Below are 19303 nucleotides of genomic sequence, written 5' to 3'. Positions count from 1 at the left end.
GAAGTCCATTTGCAGAGTTAAAACTATATACACTACAAGAGTAGCAACATTTCTTGCTTTCTTCAAAAGAGATGATTTTTGCAGAGGTAAGAGAGAAAAAACACTAATCAATAAATCATTTTGTTTCCAAGACACAAGATACACTCATCTTCTTTAAAATTACTCTGACTTTTCCAAGATTATGGACACCATTTTAAACAAACAGTGAGGCTAAGAACTCCCACCTTCAGGACAGATCATATATAAATATATCATGGTCAGAACTGATGACAAAAAACCTTAAACAAATGTTAATTCTGTCACAGAATAGAGTAAAAAACAGAATAGAATGAAATAAAATAAAGAGACTGGCTGGAAATCAGTGACCTGAGGTGACAAGAAGGAAAAAAGGAGACTGGAATTAAACCTGGTGCGTGAAAATAAAATCTCAGAATTTAACGAGAAGCCAGAGAAGGCTGTAACTTTACACCAGAGACATCAAGCAAAAAGTCCTTTAAAAATGTTTCCCTGGAACCCATGTACTCCATCATAAATGTAGTGACAACAGGAGGAATGAACTGCAATTGGCTGTTTAATAGTTCAGAGGACAGTGGTGTCAACTTACAAATCATATATGTTGTATACAAACATTTCTCTTGATGGGATTTAAAATTTAAGGAGTTAGGCACCCAAGTGCCATGAAATTCAATGGGATTTGGCAGACGAACAGGCTTCTTTGAAAATCCCAGCCTTTGTTCCTAAAGCCATTTTAGTATTAAGAGTTGAAGTATTTTAAAAACCCAATTTGACAAAGGCTCTATTTTTGCATTTCTCAGTTCGGACAATGAAAATCAATGTTTATACTTAGATTCACTTTCAAGCTCCCAGTGCGTCAATGTTTGGGTTTCAAATGAGGCAGGGAAACGTTTGTGCAAAACCAATTGTTTTCCTGTTTTTAAACAAGGGTATGGAAACATAAAACTGTTTTTATGAAATCTGAGACCAAAGTTTGGAGTCAAATCTAAATATGAAGTTTTTGCTAAAGATTTTGGTGTTTTTTTTTAAAACATGTATGATTCAGAAAAAGAGGGAAGTAGATGTGGCCATTTTAAAGTATAATTAGCCCAGGGTTTCAACCAAATTTGAGACAATTAAGGCCTGGGCCCTATTTTGTGTAGTGCTGCATGCCCTGAACTCATATGAGCTTCAATGAGCTAAGCCTGGTGAGGAACCTTCACCTGACTGGGCCCCAAGATGCTGAGAAATCTGAGCTCCAGACTTTCCAGTTGTCTCTGCCCCTGTAAATGAAACAGCTACCATGAACGTAACTGTGGATGAACCAATCCACTCTGAAGTCCTGTTTTCACTCATGCATTTCTGTCTTCAGCAGAACATACTCAGGCTTCATCACAACCAAAGGTGAGGGTTGTGTGTGTTTTGTTTTTTAAAGTTTCAGCTAAGTCAGTTTATGAGCCGTGTTTATGTGAGGTCACTTGGCCTGGCAGAGCAACCATGACGTCTGCAGCTCAGATTTCTCAGGAAACTGAGGAGGCAATGGTCTCATTTTGTTAAGTTACAGAATTAATAGCACGTTTCAATAGCTAGCTATTCTTTCCCTCTTTTGGAATCTTACAAAGCCACCATGAGATTATTCCCGCTCCCCAAATCTTTTGTGGTTCATTTTATATCTGAAAAACGTATGCCCAAAATTTGCTGTTTATATTAAAGTTTACATAATACAACAGCAACTTACCAATGCTGATCCATGCTCCCACACAAACTTAATAAAAATACATTTATAAAAAGATCCAGGTCACCGGCACAATGCCTGTAATGCAGAAGATGATCTCATAACTTTACACTATTTATGATTATAGTAGAATCAGAAGGCCCCAATTATTATTGTGCTAGGCATAGTAAAGAACAAAAAACACCCTAGAGAGTGGAGGACAGCCATCATGCCCCCTGCCTGACAATCTCTTCCTGTGTCGTGTCATGTCATGTCCCATCTAACCTAGACTGTAAATTCCTCTAAGCAGGGACTTTGTTAATTTGTCGGTGCCAGGCACATCTATGGTGCCATATTAAAATTATTTGTTCCCTGCCCCAAAATACATGAATCTGCATACACACAACAGAAATGCAAATCTACAAAAATAAACACACCTTTCATGCGTCAAGAATACAGAACTTGTTATTTTCCCTGAAAGTTGCCAAACCAACCACTCCCCTTTTTTGTCCACATGCCATAGCCAATCCAGTTTGTCCTCCTCTCATCCTGCACACCCCATTAGAGCACGTAGCTGTTATCAGAGAGAACAGACTGGCAAAAAGCATGTAAAAGGTTTTATCCTCAGTTGCATCACTCTCTCCCATGTGAAATGTAGAGGGGAAAGAAGCTGCGATGGTCAGCTTTCCCAGCAAGGTCTCTGGGTGGAGGGCACTGGGAACACACACTTGTGCTGGACTCCAAAGTAAGCCTAGTCACTGAACACACCTTTTTTTGCTCAATTTTTGTTTTCAAGCTAAAATGAACTAAGAAAAAAAAAGGGAGGGGGACACATTTGAGGCTTCTAGACCCAAAATGTCACCCCATTTTCTCCTGTAGCCAACTGCATGTAATTTTTAAAAATGGTTGTCATCTTTGATTCTGCTCTGTTGGAGGTGGGGAGGGGGAGTTTGTTTATTGAGAGAAGTAATAAAATCAAAACTGGATATTCTGCACTCCTCTCATTGAGTGACCTGGCACTCATGAACAATCCAATAGAACACTAAGTATCAGAGGGGTAGCTGTGTTAGTCTGAATCCGTAAAAAGCGACAGAGTGTCCTGTGGCACCTTATAGACTAACAGAAGTATTGGAGCATAAGCTTTGGTGGGTGAATACCCACTTCGTCAGACGCAGTGGGTATTCACCCACGAAAGCTTATGCTCCAATACTTCTATTAGTCTATAACGTGCCACAGGACTCTGTCCCTTTCTATAGAACACTGTGAGCACTAGTGAGGGAAACAAGCCACAGTACAGAAACAATTTAGGTGAGTTTCCAAGGAGAAACTGACATATCCTTTCAGGCCTTCGAAATAAAACGTAAGACTCTTAAGATTTCCCTTCCTTATGTTTCCAATACCCAAAATTATTAGAACTGAAGTAATGTTAACCATCTAATACAATTTTCACCACACTGCAGTCTGCTTATTCTTTTGCACTTCAGTTAACACAGAGAAAATGGGATAGTTTGTTTCTACTTTCAGAATTTCACGTACTAGCCCAATTCTGCAATATGTGAGCAGCAAATGCTTCAAAACAGTTTTATTTTAAAAGTGTTTTTGAAGTATTATACAATTTTGTAACATACACAAGCATATTAGGTACCAAATACTCTGCCCAGCCTTAACTGCGGCACATACACAAACAATGATGGCCATCATTCACCATGTGTGCAACGGTAGTGATTATAAGTTGCACAGACACGGTTCAGGCACTTCTATCACTGTGCAGATGACAGAGGTAAAATGACTGAGCCCTGTCAAGAGCCACTTCCACTGAATTATGGATCTCTCTGTTTTGCCAATGCAGAGATGACCAACCAGGCCTCCATTCTGCAGCCACAAAAATTTGGATTTTGTTAAAACATGAATGTATCCTTTTGTCTTAGATGTACGTGCATTTAAAAAGAAATAAAAGATGAATTCCACTCACCCTTTCAACTCAGCAGGAGTAATTAGTAACTCCCACCATCAACATCACACTTAAATCCACTTAGTGTCTCCTTAACCTGTCCCCTTTTCAGCAGCCTGAGAGAACAGTAGGGCCTTTGTGCACCCTGAAGGTCAACGGATTTAGGCTCAGTCAATTAAAGGGGGAAATAAATTCTGGAATAGATGAGCTCTCACCAAAAATGCCCTGCTATCAACCTCCTTTTGGGTAACTGTTAAGCTCCAGCACCGGTGGTACCACACACACAGTTTGTCTCTCACTTAATGAACAAAGCACCAAGCCATTTAGGGCTTTATAGAATAAAACCAACACCTTGAAATGCTCCAGACACAAAATGGCATACAGTGCAGATGACCAAGCACAGGTCTACAGCACTCCCTGTAAGAAGCTCCATGAAGCAAGTGAGCCCCCACATTCTGGTCTTCAGGTGTAGCCCCCGTAAAGTGCTAACCATGAGCTGATACAAGCACTGATCATTGCAGAAGAGGTTCACCTTCTATCCAAGGGAAGATTAAAAAAAAACATTTTGGTTCACTGCTGCTGTCTTGACATCTAGAAGCAACTGGGAACGTAACAGAAGTCCCAGATTGTGAACCTGTGTCACAAGCAACAGGCAAAGTCTTCCCTTCAAAGCATCCATTCCAAACCAACCTCTCCACCCACTAAATTGCTTCCCCCACACTCATAGTATTACCTCAATCTTATCTGGATTGAGACTCAACCAGCTAGCCCTCCCCCGCCCCCCATATTTAGTTATCCACTGGATAAGATACTCATCTGCACCAACTGGGCCAAATGAGACTGAACCCCAGGGTTGTGAGTTCAATCCTTGAGGGGGCCATTTGGGGATTTAGGTGGGGATTGATCCTGCTTTAAGCAGGGGGTTGGACTAGATGATCTCCTGAGGTCCCTTCCAACCCTAATAATCTATGATTCTATGATTCTGGCTGGCCAATGCAATTCTATTTATTTATATCACACTCATCCCCATAGTAATTAAGCACCCAAACTTAACATCTGCAAGGGAGATCACTGACATGTGCAAGTCCCAAACTGCACCAACTCCGTTACAGAAGAATGTGCAATCTAAAGCCAAAATGAAAGTCTATTTCTGAAATAAATCTATCCCCCTTCAGACGTAAGCTACTGATCCCTGATATACACTTAAAATTTAGATCAACATAGCTAGGTCACTCAAGGCCAGGGTGGATTAAAAAAAAAATAGATTTTTTTTTAAATCAAATTTGTTTATTGTAATTGGATGTTTATTTCATTATTATAATAAGTTTTTTTTAAATAAACCCATTTAAAATTAAATCTGAAATTAATACAAAATATATGTTAAAGTCTAAACTTATATCTTCAAACAGCTAAATAAAAAAATACTGAACCCATGAACCTCTACCAAAAACACTGAGTTCAAGGCTGCTTTTCTATATAGAGAAAGAATCGGAGGAAAATATCTAGCTTTCAAGGTCAAGCTTTGTAAATATGGCACAATATGTCATGTACTGTATTAAAGGCGTGATCCTGTGGACCAACAGACTGACAAAGTCATCACACATGTTGGGACCTGGCCTCTGACTCCAGGAGACACCATCATGTATCTACTGAGCCCATCTCGGTGGTCTCGTACTCCTATTTTACAGCTTCTCCCTGAGTGGCTGAGTTCTCAAATTATGAGCATCTATGACTCCACCCACCATGGAAATTTATTCTCCAGCTCCTGGAAAAACACTGATCCGCCCACTACCAGGACCTTCCTTCTGGGCACCTCAAGTAAATGGTCTTGATCTGTCTCCTCGCACATGTGCACAGGCAGCAATACAAACAAACAGCAATCCATCAATTTCTCAACCACCTCCCTCAGTCTCTATACAAAAAAAAGTACTGCAGTGCAAAAGGTATGTGGGTTACACAAGCAGAAATCTTAGATTATCGTTCTTTTGTTTTTCTGGGTGAGAGTCCGGGGAGGGGAGGGCAGTTTGGGGGGAGAAGAGAAGAGAAGAGAAGGAGAAGAGAAAAGAAAACTACCATGTCTGGAAGTTGTAAAAAAAACACCACATTTAAGAATATTTTCAATAAATTCCTGTACCTCTGGGTAAACAAGGAACACACGCCAAATGTAAACAATGCGACAAAGGCAATGCTCCTCAAATGGCAATGACTTTGAAAATTATGTGGGCATGTCTGAACAATCTGGATCAGCTGGTTAGTAAACTTATTTTTACACCATTTTAATAGATGGACTACTATGTCCTACTGTGCTAATAAATGATGATAGACTATCATTAGACATTTGTGTTTTGGGTGGAGTACTTATGAATTTCAAAATGTTTGTGTTCTAAATATAATTAATTGTGGGAGTATTAATCAATTACATTTTTACTATTACTGCTGGACTTCTAAGATGATTTTAATTGTTCAATATAATAAACATCCTATGTGAAGATTTCCTGTTTAAAAGTAAAGTTTTATTAGGCGTTTATGAATTTTTACATTTAAAAAGTGTTTTCCCCCAAGCTGTTCGGTATATTGCTAAAGATAATAGAGTCAGATGATCTTGGTACTAACAATTGTAGTAGGAGAAATCATTCATTTACCACCTCTTTTTTTTTTTTTTTTTTAAAGGCAGTGCACTAAAGGTCAGTGAAAGAGAGTGACTTTTGTTTACCATTTTGTTGAAGAATCTGGCTTAGATATAAAGGGTTAAGAATGTCCATCATCTGCAATGTCTACAACTTCAGAATTATCTGCTGGTACCACCAGCAGTGCTGCAACTAAACATACCTGTATCAAAACAAAGACCTTCTTCATCTTTTATGTAACAAATTCTCCCTTTTGTCTTTTTCAGAATGAACATTTCATTGACATGGTTCAATCATTATGACCTGGCTAAGCATCACCTGGCAGAGCAGATATTGCTGGATACCATGTTCGAGAAGGAAATTGAACAGTATGCAAAAAATACTGACGGGAAATTAGTTAATCTGAGTCTCTGATCGCTGGAGCAATGTACACAATGATCTAGTAACCAACGCTTGTGTGACAACAGAAGATGGGACTGTGTTTTACAAAAATAACTGATACATCAGGAAATGCACATACAGCAGAATACTAAAAGAAGTAGCAGGAAAAGCTCTGTGAACAAACATTCAAGTGTCAAGTGCATAGCTTTGTCACAGACAATACTGCAAATGTAGCCAAGATGAGAAGAAATCTAGAAGAAGATAATGAAGGGAACCTGAAACTTATAACACATGGGTGCAATGGCCATTTGGTGTATCTTTCAGCTAACGACTTAACTCCAATAATAAAGCAAATTGTTGTTGAAATTGCTAACACTTCTATAACCACCATTTCATTTCAGCTTCACCGAAGAGAGCAGGAGGATACAAACTAATTCTCCACAAGATGTACAATGGAATTCAGTGGTTGAGTGTTTTGATCAATTTATTAAAACTGGCCTATTTTGATAATTTGTGGACAAATTATCATGACAAAATAGATAGAACTATCACTGCCAAAGTAGTCAACACTGGACTAAAGAAAAATGTAGAAAATATACTGAAATCTATTTCCATAGCCTTGGATCAACTGCAGAAAGATTTCTGTGGTTTTGCTGGGGCTGTTGAAATTTGGAAAGAACTTCAAGAGACACTGAAGAAAAAGATATCCAACAACAAAGTTAAGTTGCAGGCATTAAAAAAAAGCATATGGACAAGCACTTGCTCCACCTCATTTTCTTACCAATATTCTCAACCCAATGCACCAATGTAATCTGCCAAACTGCTGAAGAAGATGCTGCTGCTGTAACATGGGCATCTAATAATCACTCATCAATCATGCCAACGCTGGAGGTGACCATTCAAGTAGTGCATGGTTGCTGATGTTTTTAAAAAAAAGTAACATCACTGAACTGGTAGAAGTTACTAGCTAAGCACCCGGAACCAGAGTCTATTGAAGTGCTAAGCCAGCTTTCAACAGCAGTAGCCTCTCCTGCAGGCACACACAGTATTTGCTTCTTTTGGACCCATACGTTCAAAGTTGAGATATCAACTGGGAGTTGAAAAGGCAGGAAAACTTGTCTCTCTCTCTTCCAGTCTATGAGTAAAAACAAGCAGTGTGGGAGATGAGCTCTACTAGTTTAAAAAGTTTGAATGACAGCCTAAGTAATTTAGGAGACTGTCATCTCATTTTCTAGGGACTTAGGTGAGTAGGAACTTAAGCTCCAGTCACTTTCACTTAGGCAGATTTGAAAATGTTCCCAGGCTGACCTGAAATAATCAGTTTAATTCACTGACTACAATTAAACCCTATGTTCCTTTAATAAATCATTTAGCTGTAAACATGAAACATGGTTTGATAAGAGAAATTTATGTATCCAAAACATTTAAGATTGTTTTGTTTCATAAAAGTTGTATATGCTGTTATATGTTTAATTACATTCCAGTTACCACTCTAATGCAACTTGACACAAATCGTGAGCAAAGAGTTAATTACATAAATAGGCAATATATGATTCACCATTTTCTAACATACTAAAAATATACAATTAATAAGAATCTGAAAATATTAAGGTAAACAATTGCTTAAATAAAAATGGTTATAGTGTACCCTCCTAAGTAGCAAAAAAGATGTACCAAATCTTGTGCAAAGGCTCCATTTAGTTGTGAATCAACATGTTTTAATGGTTATATCTATCAATAAGAATACACCCTTCTTTAGAAAATAACTGAAGTACATATGGAAATGCTGATTTAAATCAAGGCTTTCCACTTGGTGATTTAAATCATGTTTTAAATCACCACTTTAAATTGTCTTGATTTCAATCAGTCCACCCTGCTCAGGGCTGTGAAAAATTCATACCACTGAGTGCCATAGTGAAGCTGACCTAACCCCCAGTGCAGATACAGCAGGCCAATGGAAAAGTTCTTCAGTCAACCCAGCTACCACTATTCAGGGAGGGGAATTACCTACATCGATGGAAAAAAAACCCATCTGTCAACGAGGAAGCGTCTACACTGCAGCACTCCAACTGTGATGCCCATAGTGTAGAGAAGCCCTTGGACTATAAGCCACATTCTGACATCACAATTACAAAGACTTCAATGGATGTACTCTGGAATTACACCTTTGCAACATAGCAGAAATTGGCCACAATATAAGTTAAAGATTCACATTTTGCTGAAACTGGTCAAGCAGACAGTTATGCACAGTACAAGATTTAAGGTCAAGCAAAATGTGGTTCATAAAACTTCAGAGAAAATAGCCAACAGCCATTTCCTCCATATACAGAAAAAAGTGGATAATGTGATAAATTATCAAATCACTCAGATATGTTCTTACCACATTTCCGTTTTAGAGTGTTTAAAATTTGCAACCAAACAGTTAATCCTTTGTTCCACTATGCATGACTATAATCACTGTGGCCCAAACAGCATTCAATGAAATTTAGATCTGGTATAAAGAATCTAAAATAAATATTTATCAGAAAGAAGGATCTTAATCTGGTCTCTAGAGCTCCTCCCTCAAATAACTCTACTTCTAGAAACAACATCTTAGTCTTGAGAAATGCAACTAAAATGTTTTGGATGAAACCTATTTTTCTCACAGTAAAATGGCACAAATAGATTCCCTTCTACACAGAGCCATGGAGCATATTTGGGAATAAACTCAGCAGTAAAATCTGAATTTTACAACTAAACCATATGGCTGCCTAATGGAGTAAGAAAAGGATTTTTGCCATTAAACTGGGTAAAAATGTTTATTACCTAGATGGCTCAAAAATGGAGATGAACAAAACAAAAATATTTTGCTTTTCTTAAGATTCAGACAGTGGTTATTTTAAGAGCACTGATAAATGTTGCTATGTATCCTCCATGTGCAGATTTGAAGTAAATTGAGTTTTCAGTAGGATAAAGCAAAAACCCTGCAATGGTCACTTAGGATGAAGTTTTTTAAAATAAAGTTCCAGGAAAGATCAAAGCTCCCTCAGTATGGGAAACACGCCACTGGATTTTAAGGCAAGCTGTTACCTCTTCGCCAGGCTAGCGAGCTCTCCAGCTGATCTGCTAGAACAGTGGTCCCCAAACTTTTTTGAGCACGCACCCCCTCCCGCCCGAACTGCCGAAGAAGAAAAAAAAAAAAAAGGCCGCCCGAACTGCTGAAGCAAAAAAAAAAAACAACAACTCTCCTCCTGCCACGCATCCCCAAGGATCCTCTTGCGCACCCCACTTTGGAGACCACTGTGCTAGACAACTGATTTAGGAAACTGTGAGAGAAAGGCACCGTCTGTCAAATCTACCTTCAAAACACTCTGCAACAAGTGCTTCTAGCAGTCTTAACTGAAATGGTGGGACAAAGAGCACACAAGATGGGAACAACTCCACCCACAGGAACCACACGCAAGCAGCTCAAATACCCTGCCCTGGGAGTTTACAGCGTAAAGAGAGAGTATTAACAACAAAAATGCGTGCACACTCACAGCAAGAGAGATGTGAAGTGATGGGGAAAAAATGATTGAACCATGAGGTTTATCTTATTTAGACCTTTTTGGGAATTAATGATTTCAGGGTTTTTTCATGCATGAGGCTAGCTCTTTAAGAACAGATAAGATTACTTCACTCAGCGTAACCATGACTTGGGTCTTATCTTAGTCATAGTGTGTATTCTTCACAGTATTGAGGAGTAACAGAAAATAAAGAGCTTGGGAGAACATAGTGTTGGAGTAGAGTGGAAGAGCCTTCAAGGAGGACTGGAAGTTCTAGTTAGCAGTTGACATTAAATGTGATTGGAGAGGAGGACTTTCATATTAGAATAATACGGACAGGGTTTTTCTGCATTTCTTTTGCTATTATTACAGGTTTGTGTCTTAATAAAAGGCTTCATCTCACAGCCTCTCATCCTTCCCACCATGAATAGGTAGTAATGTGTTCAGGTTAGTTAAACAGAAATAAGTATCACAAGCCCTAAATCTGGGCTTTACCGAAGAGCAAGTAGGATATGATGGGCTCTGAAGGAACAAACACCTTTAAAAAAAACAAAACAAAAAAAACACACGCAACTTAAAAATGTGTTAAGAAAAAACTATGAAATACAAATGTGTACATTTTCATGTCATTTTCCATCCAATGCTTTCAACACACCGTCAAACTTAAAACTTCACAGTCATCCTGTGTTGGTCCTCATGACCCCATTTTTGAAGCTGGGTAAACTGAGGCACAGAGGGGTGACGTGACTACCCAAGACATAGAGAAAGTCTGTGGCAAAGCTGGGAACAGAAGCAAAATCGTCCAAATTCCAATCTTGTGCTTTAGCCACAAGACTGACTATAAAGAATTGGTTTCATGATAAAGTAAGGTATATTTGCAGGTTTATTCCATTCTGAAAGTCCTGCCCCAAGTGTAAGACTAGTAACATTCTAGTCTTTGTACAAATACTCAACACACCTGTCTTGAGCACCAATTACTACAAGACAGTTCTGAAAAACTAATGTAGTTAAGAAGGCATGAGCAATAGACAGATAAGTCTCCCTAAAAATAGCAGTTTGTACGTCTGCTGTAGAAATCCACTAGTCTTAGGCAAAGTCTACACTACAAACTTAATCACATATAATTACTGAGCAACATAGTTGTACCAACCTAATCCCAGTGTAGACAGCGTTATGTCAATGGGAGAGCTTCTCCCATTAACATAGCTACTGCCCCTTGCAGAGCTGGACTAAATATGCCAACAGGAAAAGCTCTCCCGTCAGCGAAGCACTACAGTGAGGCTGCTGCAGCATTTTAAGTGTAGACCTACCCTAAAACTTGACCTATCTCCTGCCTAAACATCCTGCTTTTAAATAGCAAGTTTCAAAAGAATGATTCAGACATTTTTAAAGTTAAATAAACTACCAGGCTCCTTGGTTTTGTGTGTAAGAGTTTTGCACTGGCTTAGATTATGTGGTAATATTAAAAATTCTGTTAGCTCTAAAAATAAGCAAGAATTGTGTAAAGTAATAATACTGAAAATTCATCCTTAACCCACAGTGGTGGGGGTGGAAGACGGAGGAGGCTGGCCAAAACATCATGAGGTAAACAAAGAGCTGGCCATCATTTCTGAATTTCCTGGATTTTGTCTTTATTGTAATCATAACATTTTTAAAGGTCATTTTCTGTACTGATAAGCTAAAAAGGCAGTAACTAGTATGAAGTGGAACAGAGCTTTCACAACCACTTCTGTAAAAGTTAGCAAATATCAGGGGCATTATAAACACAAACTTTGCTCATCTGCCCCAAATTATACATTATCAGCATGTATTTACACTAATTACTACAGCACCTGCACATAACACCTCAGGAGCACAAAAAAACCACCTCCAACACTGCAAACTGATTTAGTCTCAGTTGCTCAAGTTTTATAGCATAAGCTTAAAAATAAACACTTTAAACAAAAGTTAAATCAAACCACCATACCATGACTGTGGGGCTTCCATATAAATACAGGGCCAGTCAGGTAAGAATCCAAATCCAGATTCCACTGGGGAATATGATATGACCAAGGGAATTGCTAAAAGGAGCTGGTAGATATTAAAAAAGCAAGACCTTTCCAAAGGCTGATTTGATGCCATTTGTTGTGAAGGGCTCCATTTCAATGGAAAGTGCTGCTCCTCCCGTCCTGCACATCCTCCCCTCCCTTTCCTTCACTCACATCCAGTTCCAATTTCTCTCCTTGAAAAAAAACAGCTGCTCTCACACCAGGAGGGCCCCTCCATTTCACCAGCCAACACCACCCCAGAGGCTATTGCCTTGATCTTCTGCTTTATTATAAGCATTCATCATTTACTCAAATTAAGATGACTAGGGGACAGATTGCTCTTTGGTGACAAGGGGAGGGGAGGGCTAGCCCCCTGAGTCACTTACAGTGGGCTGCAGGGACAGCCAGGGTATACACACTACAACACAGAACCCTTGGTTTTTGTTTCACAGGATTTTCCTGTTCCTCTGAATATAAGCAAGATGGCTGCATGTGTCCACACTCAAGAGGTTAACATACCTAGAGCAGAGAGGTTTTAAACCTGGTTCATTCTAGTCTATTCATAACAGATATTAAACAGCATCTGCAGACATTTCAATACCAAATTTTTAGTTCTGAGCTGATTTCAGACCCGAATGCACTCAGATCTGAAATGACAGCAGTTCCCTTTCTATACCCAGTTCCCAGCAGAAGGGCTTACACTTTCCTGCAGTAATTTTCTTCATCAACCATAGCAATGAAAGTGAAGATTTGTTATCTAAACATAAGTGACTAAACCCAGGAGACAGCACAGCCCTGGATGCCAGTTTCCCAGCAGCCAAGCAACATCAGGGACAAGGGAAGACTGGGTGGGGAGTGTTGATATGGAGATGATCATTCATCTTCTTGTCCTCATGCAACCTACTGTTGCTGTGAGGAAGAAGGTATTATGGACGGCCTTTCAATGATCACAGCCACATCTGACTCGCCACCTCCCTCACAAAATAAGAGGGGAGCACCCAGGAAGCAGTGGAAGAAAAGCAGCATGGAAACCACACACAATATCCAGCTCAATAATAATTCACCCTCCTCTTCCCTGCAACAACAGCTCCCCTTCAGCCTGCGCTAGAATTAGAAAAGGGACCAAAGACACAACCTCTGCACCAGGGCCGGCTTTAGGCCGATTCCCCCGAATCGGGCCCCGCACCTAAGAGGGTCCCGCGCCCTAAAGAAGAGCGCCTAACTTAGGCGCCTTTTTAATTTTTACTCACCCGGCAGCGGGTCCTTCACTCGCTCCGGGTCTTCAGCGGTGGGTCCTTCAGTGCCACGGAAGACCCGGAGCGAGTGAAGGATCCACCGCCGGGTATTCGAATCGGGCCCCGCACTTCCTAAAGCCAGCCCTGTTCTGCACAAACCCTACCCTCACTTTGAAGGTACCAGAGACCTCGCCCACAACCCCGACCCCACCATGAGCAAACCTCAGACATTCCAGGCAACCCTGGCACCCTGTGAGGGGACTGGACTCCTCTCAAAAAAGAACACACCAATACACACACAGAGAAGCAGCAGGGAACAGTGGGGCAGCAGAGGAAAACAGGGGTCCTTGTCACAGTATAAAGAGACAAGAGTTCAAGGCAGACAGGAAAAGGGGGACAATCAGAAACCCCTCTCTTAGACAGCCATGGTACAGGAGAGCCAGAAATCTGGTGAGAGGGAGAGGAGACCAAAGCACTCCTTTCAAACCAGTGAAGACAGACAGTAGTAGTCTCTTCTTCATACAGACCAGATGCCCCTCCCACACTGAAAATGGATGTGGAAAAAATAAAATCAGTTTGCAGGGGGAAAAGAGCCCTGCAGTTCTGCTTTTTCTCTCCCCCGCTTCATGAGCACTAGCCTACACTCTCTGACCCCCTTCCGATGCCTCTCACTGGGGAAGAGAGGCTCTGGAAGTGTAGAACAGAGTCCCTTCCCCCAAGTGAAATCCCTTGGGATCCCAAGGGAAGTAAGCCAGAGCCCCTCCTCCACTGAGAGGTATAGGGAAGATGGGGATTAGAGGAGTTAGGCCTAGTAAGAGGCACAGGGTTGGGAGGAATAGGCCTGACACACTCAGCCCTCAGTTTTAGCCAAGATGGTCAGGGAGGCAACCCCACACTCTGGGTATCCCTAAGTCTCTATCAGATGCCAGGACTGGACAACAGGGGATGGATCACACAATAATTGCCCTGTTCTGTTCATTCCTTCTGAAGCATCTGGCACCAGCCACTGTGAGAAGACAGGATACTGGGATAGATGGACCATTGGTCTGACCCAGGATGGCCTTCCTGATGTTCTTAGGGGAACCACCAGAAAGGGGTGTGTGGGGAAAGGGCTGACAAAGGCTTCTGACCTCCCAACCATGAGGTAAGACTAGGACCTGGTAGAGAAGACGACTAGCAACACTGCCCCCCTCGAGTGAGAGGGGACAAAAGCCTCCCACAACCCTACAGTGGGAGGAGAACCTGGGAGAAAGGAGACTAGGGCCCTCACTACCCTAAGAAGAGAGACAGGGAATTGGGGTGTGCAAGAGATTCTGAGGAAGGGGGGGATGGGGTCCCTCAGACCTGGAGGGCTTGATTCCTCCAAACCCAGTTTGTGGGAAGAGATAGGGGAGCCTGAGGAGCAGACACATCCCCAACTCTTCTCCCCCACCACCCCTTGAGCATCAGAAAGAAAGGGGAAACTAGAGCTCCCTGCCAGGTACAAGGAAGAAACAAGGGAATGTGGGGCCTGGAAACAAAAGGCCTCTATGAGTTGGGGGAGGGACCCTCTTGATTCACTCTGCTCTCCCCACCCCCAGACCCTTGCCCCTTTCCTTCTCATTAAGATAGGAAGGAATGAGGTTCTGGTGACCTCTCCCCCGACCCCAAGCTCCCTCAAGCGAGGGAGAAGGGTCCCTACCCTCCTGGGAGGGGGTACAATGGAGAAGGGGGCTCTGCTCTCTCGGGGGGGGGGGGGGGGAGAGAAAAGGAGATGGGCAGCGAGGGGCTCTGGCCTCTTGGGGAGGGGGAGGAGATTGGTGGCGAGAAGGGGCTCTGGCCTCTCTGGGGGGGGGAGGGGCAGAAGAGGGGAGCTCTGCTTTTTCTCTCTCCTGAGGCAGGGGAGATGGGTGGCGAGGGAGACTCTACTCGGGGGGCGGGGGAGGAGATAGGTGGTCCCCGCTCTCCCCAGAGAAATGGGGCACTCTGCTCTCTCTCAGAGGGGAGGGGAGAAGATTGGGGCCTCCCTTCACCACCTATCTTCTCCCCCCCCCTCAGAGAGAGCAGACAGCCCCATTCCTCTGGGGAGAGTAGGGCCGCCTCCCTTCACCACCTCTCTCCCCAGAGGAATGGAGCTCTCTGCTCTCTCCAGGGGGGCTCTGCTCTGGGGGGGGGGGGGTGAGAGGAGGAGAGAAGATAGGTGGTGAAGGGGGGTCCCCGTTCTCTCCAGGGAGAAGAGAAGATGGGTCGTGAGGGGGGGTCCCAGCTCTCCCCAGAAGAATGGGGTGCTCTGCTCTCTCCGGGGAGAGAAGATTATCGTGGGGGGGTCCCCACTCTCCCCAGAGAAATGGGGGTTCTGTTCTCTCCAGAGGCAGGGGAGAGAAGATAGGTGATGAGGGGGCCCCCGCTCTCCCCAGAGGAATGGGGCACTCCGGGGGTGGGGTGGAAGAGAAGAGAGGTGGTGAACAGGGGGGTCCCCGCTCTCTCCAGGGGGGAAGAAAATAGGTCATGAAGGGAGTCCCCACTCTCCCCAGAGGAATGGGGCGCTCTGCTCTCTCTGAGGGGGGAAGAAGATAGGTGGTGAAGGGGGGGTCCAACTCTCCCCAGAGGAATGGAGCACTCTGCTCTCTCCAGGGGGGAGAAGATAATCGTGAGGGGGGGTCCCCGCTCTCCCCAGAGGAATGGGGCGCTCTGCTCTCTCCGGGGGGGGAGACACAATAGGTCATGACGGGGGGTCCCCGCTCTCCCCAGAGGAATGGGGCGCTCTGCTCTCTCCAGGGAGGAAGAAGATAGGTCATGAGGGGGGGTCCCCGCTCTCCCCAGAGGAATGGGGCGCTCTGCTCTCTCTGAGGGGGAGAGAAGATAATTGTGAGGGGGGTCCCCGCTCTCCCCAGAGGAATGGGGCGCTCTGCTCTCTCCGGGGGGGGGAGACACGATAGGTCATGACGGGGGGTCCCCGCTCTCCCCAGAGGAATGGAGCACTCTGCTCTCTCCAGGGGGGAGAAGATAATCGTGAGGGGGAGTCCCCGCTCTCCCCAGAGAAACTGGGGGTTCTGTTCTCTCTGGAGACGGGAGGGAGAGAAGATAGGTGGTAAAGGGGGGGGGCACACTCCCCAGAGGAATGGAGCGCTCTGCTCTCTCCAGGGGGAGAAGATAATCGTGAGGGGGGGTCCCCGCTCTCCCCAGAGAAATGGGGGGTTCTGTTCTCTCTGGAGGCGGGAGGGAGAGAAGATAGGTGGTGAAGGGGGGGCCCACACTCCCCAGAGGAATGGGGCGCTCAGCTCTCTCCGGGGGGGGAGACACGATAGGTCATGAGGGGGGGTCCCCGCTCTCCCCAGAGGAATGGGGCGCTCTGCTCTCTCCGGGGGGGAGACACGATAGGTCATGAGGGGGGGTCCCTGCTCTCCCCAGAGGAATGGGGCGCTCAGCTCTCTCCGGGGGGGAGACACGATAGGTCATGAGGGGGGGTCCCCGCTCTCCCCAGAGGAATGGGGCACTCTGCTCTCTCCGGGGGGGAGACACGATAGGTCATGAGGGGGGGTCCCCGCTCTCCCCAGAGGAATGGGGCGCTCTGCTCTCTCCGGGGGGGGGGAGACACGATAGGTCATGAGGGGGGGTCCCCGCTCTCCCCAGAGGAATGGGGCGCTCTGCTCTCTCCGGGGGGGGAGACACGATAGGTCATGGGGGGGGTCCCCGCTCTCCCCAGAGGAATGGGGCGCTCTGCTCTCTCCGGGGGGGGAGACACGATAGGTCATGAGGGGGGGTCCCCGCTCTCCCCAGAGGAATGGGGCGCTCTGCTCTCTCCGGGGGGGGAGACACGATAGGTCATGAGGGGGGGTCCCCGCTCTCCCCAGAGGAATGGGGCGCTCTGCTCTCTCCGGGGGGGAGACACGATAGGTCATGAGGGGGGGTCCCCGCTCTCCCCAGAGGAATGGGGCGCTCTGCTCTCTCCGGGGGGAGACACGATAGGTCATGGGGGGGGTCCCCGCTCTCCCCAGAGGAATGGGGCGCTCTGCTCTCTCCGGGGGGGAGACACGATAGGTCATGGGGGGTCCCCGCTCTCCCCAGAGGAATGGGGGGGTTCTGTTCTCTCTGGAGGCGGGAGGGAGACACGATAGGTCATGGGGGGGTCCCCGCTCTCCCCAGAGGAATGGGGCGCTCTGCTCTCTCCGGGGGGGGAGCGTGGCGGATGGGGGGCTCCCAGCGGGAGGGGAGGGGCGGATGGGGAGGGCTCGCCCCCCGGGGAGGTTCTGCTCCCCGCCCCCAGCCGTGCCCCTGGCGCTGAGGGAGAGACTCTCTCCGGGTCTCCCCTCAGGGGCGCTGCGGCCTCCCCCACCCCCTCGGTGCCGTCTCCATGCGGGCTCCGGGCTCCCCGCCCCCCCGGCCGGCCCCGGGGGGGTCACTCCCCCGCGACCCGCTCCCTCCCCCGGCCCGCTCGTTACCTGCCCAATGTGCTCACAAAGCAGCAGCGGCGCCCACCACTGTCACGTGACACCCCCCTCCCCCGGTGCAGCGCAACGCCGCGCGGCCTCTCCCCCGCCACGTGACCCACGGAGCGCGCGCGCCGCCGACCGCCGTTCCACGCGACCCGGCGCGCCCGTCCGCCCGCTCTCCCTCCACGTGACAGAGGGAGACAAAGACGCTCCCTCGGCACGTGACCAAGGTTTCCCAGCGAGGCGGGGAGCGGGAAGGGGAGTCGGCCCCGCCCACATAAGGGGAGGAGCTTAGATCCATAGGGGGCGGGGCTTCGCGTTCCAGGCGGGACAGGTACCGGCACCGGCTCTAAGGCAGGGGGAGCTTAAGCTCCGGACTGGAAGGGAGCGGGGAACTCCGGGGCGGGGGAGGTCAGCACCCTGGGGTGGGCTGGCGGGGGAGCTCTGGGGTGGAGCTGTAGGGGAGGGAGAGGTCAGCACCCTGGGGTGGGGGGGCTGGAAGGGAGGGAGAGCTCTGAGGCATGGGAGAGGCTGTAGGGGAGGGGGAGGTCAGCACCCTGGGGTGGGGGGGCTGGAAGGGAGGGGGAGCTCTGAGGCATGGGAGAGGCTGTAGGGGAGGGAGAGGTCAGCACCCTGGGGTGGGGGGGCTGGAAGGAGGGGGAGCTCTGAGGCATGGGAGAGGCTGTAGGGGAGGGGGAGGTCAGCACCCTGGGGTGGGGGGGCTGGAAGGAGGGGGAGCTCTGAGGCATGGGAGAGGCTGTAGGGGAGGGAGAGGTCAGCACCCTGGGGTGGGGGGGCTGGAAGGGAGGGGGAGCTCTGGGATGTCAGAGGGTCTATAGGGGAGATCAGCATCCTGGGGGAGGCTGGAAAAGAGGTGGAGTTCTGGGTCGGGGGAGAGGCTGTAGGGGATGGGGAGGTCAGCACCCTGGGATGGGCTTTAAACTGGGGGGGATTAAACTAGGGGGGCTTTAAACTAAGTTCACCAGGAGGAAGGAGACCAAAGCCCTGAGGTAAGTGGGGAAGTGGGATACCAGGAGGAAACACGAGCAGGAGAGTGCAAGAGGGGAGGACTCTTGCCTCATATTGAGAAAGCAGGACCATCAACGAGTTAGCTTAAGTGCCTATACACAAATGCAAGAAGCCTGGGAAACAAGCAGGGAGAACTGGAAGTCCTGGCACAGTCAAGGAACTATGATGTCATTGGAATAACAGAGACTTGGTGGGATAACTCACATGACTGGACCACTGTCATGGATGGATATAAACTGTTCAGGAAGGACAGGCAGGGCAGAAAAGGTAGGGGAGTTGCACTGTATGTAAGAGAGCAGTATGACTGCTCAGAGCTCCAGTATGAAACTGCACAAAAACCTGGGAGTCTCTGGATTAAGTTTAGAAGTGTGAGCAACAAGGGTGATGTGGTGGTGGGAGTCTGCTATAG

At 46.3% G+C, this 19303-nt stretch overlaps 1 protein-coding gene across 9 annotated transcripts in view; it reads right to left on the bottom strand.

Moving 5' to 3' along the window:
- UBAP2 (ubiquitin associated protein 2) overlaps positions 1 to 18009 on the bottom strand; it is a 136967-nt gene extending 118958 nt beyond the window's left edge. For 7 of the 9 annotated variants that reach the window (XR_006174510.2, XR_010588747.1, XR_010588748.1 and 4 more), the window contains exon 1: positions 17875 to 18009. The gene's annotated coding sequence lies outside the window, so the exon portion shown is untranslated. Of the gene's footprint in view, positions 1 to 12157; positions 12400 to 17874 lie in introns of those variants that run through there. The other 2 variants (XM_065549944.1, XM_065549942.1) reach the window with 2 other exon arrangements.
- Positions 18010 to 19303: the final 1294 nt, after the last annotated feature.

This window comes from Chrysemys picta, chromosome 6 (genome assembly GCF_011386835.1).
Source record: "Chrysemys picta bellii isolate R12L10 chromosome 6, ASM1138683v2, whole genome shotgun sequence".
Taxonomy (NCBI): Eukaryota; Metazoa; Chordata; order Testudines; family Emydidae; genus Chrysemys; species Chrysemys picta.
This window is presented reverse-complemented; position numbering and strand designations above follow the sequence as displayed.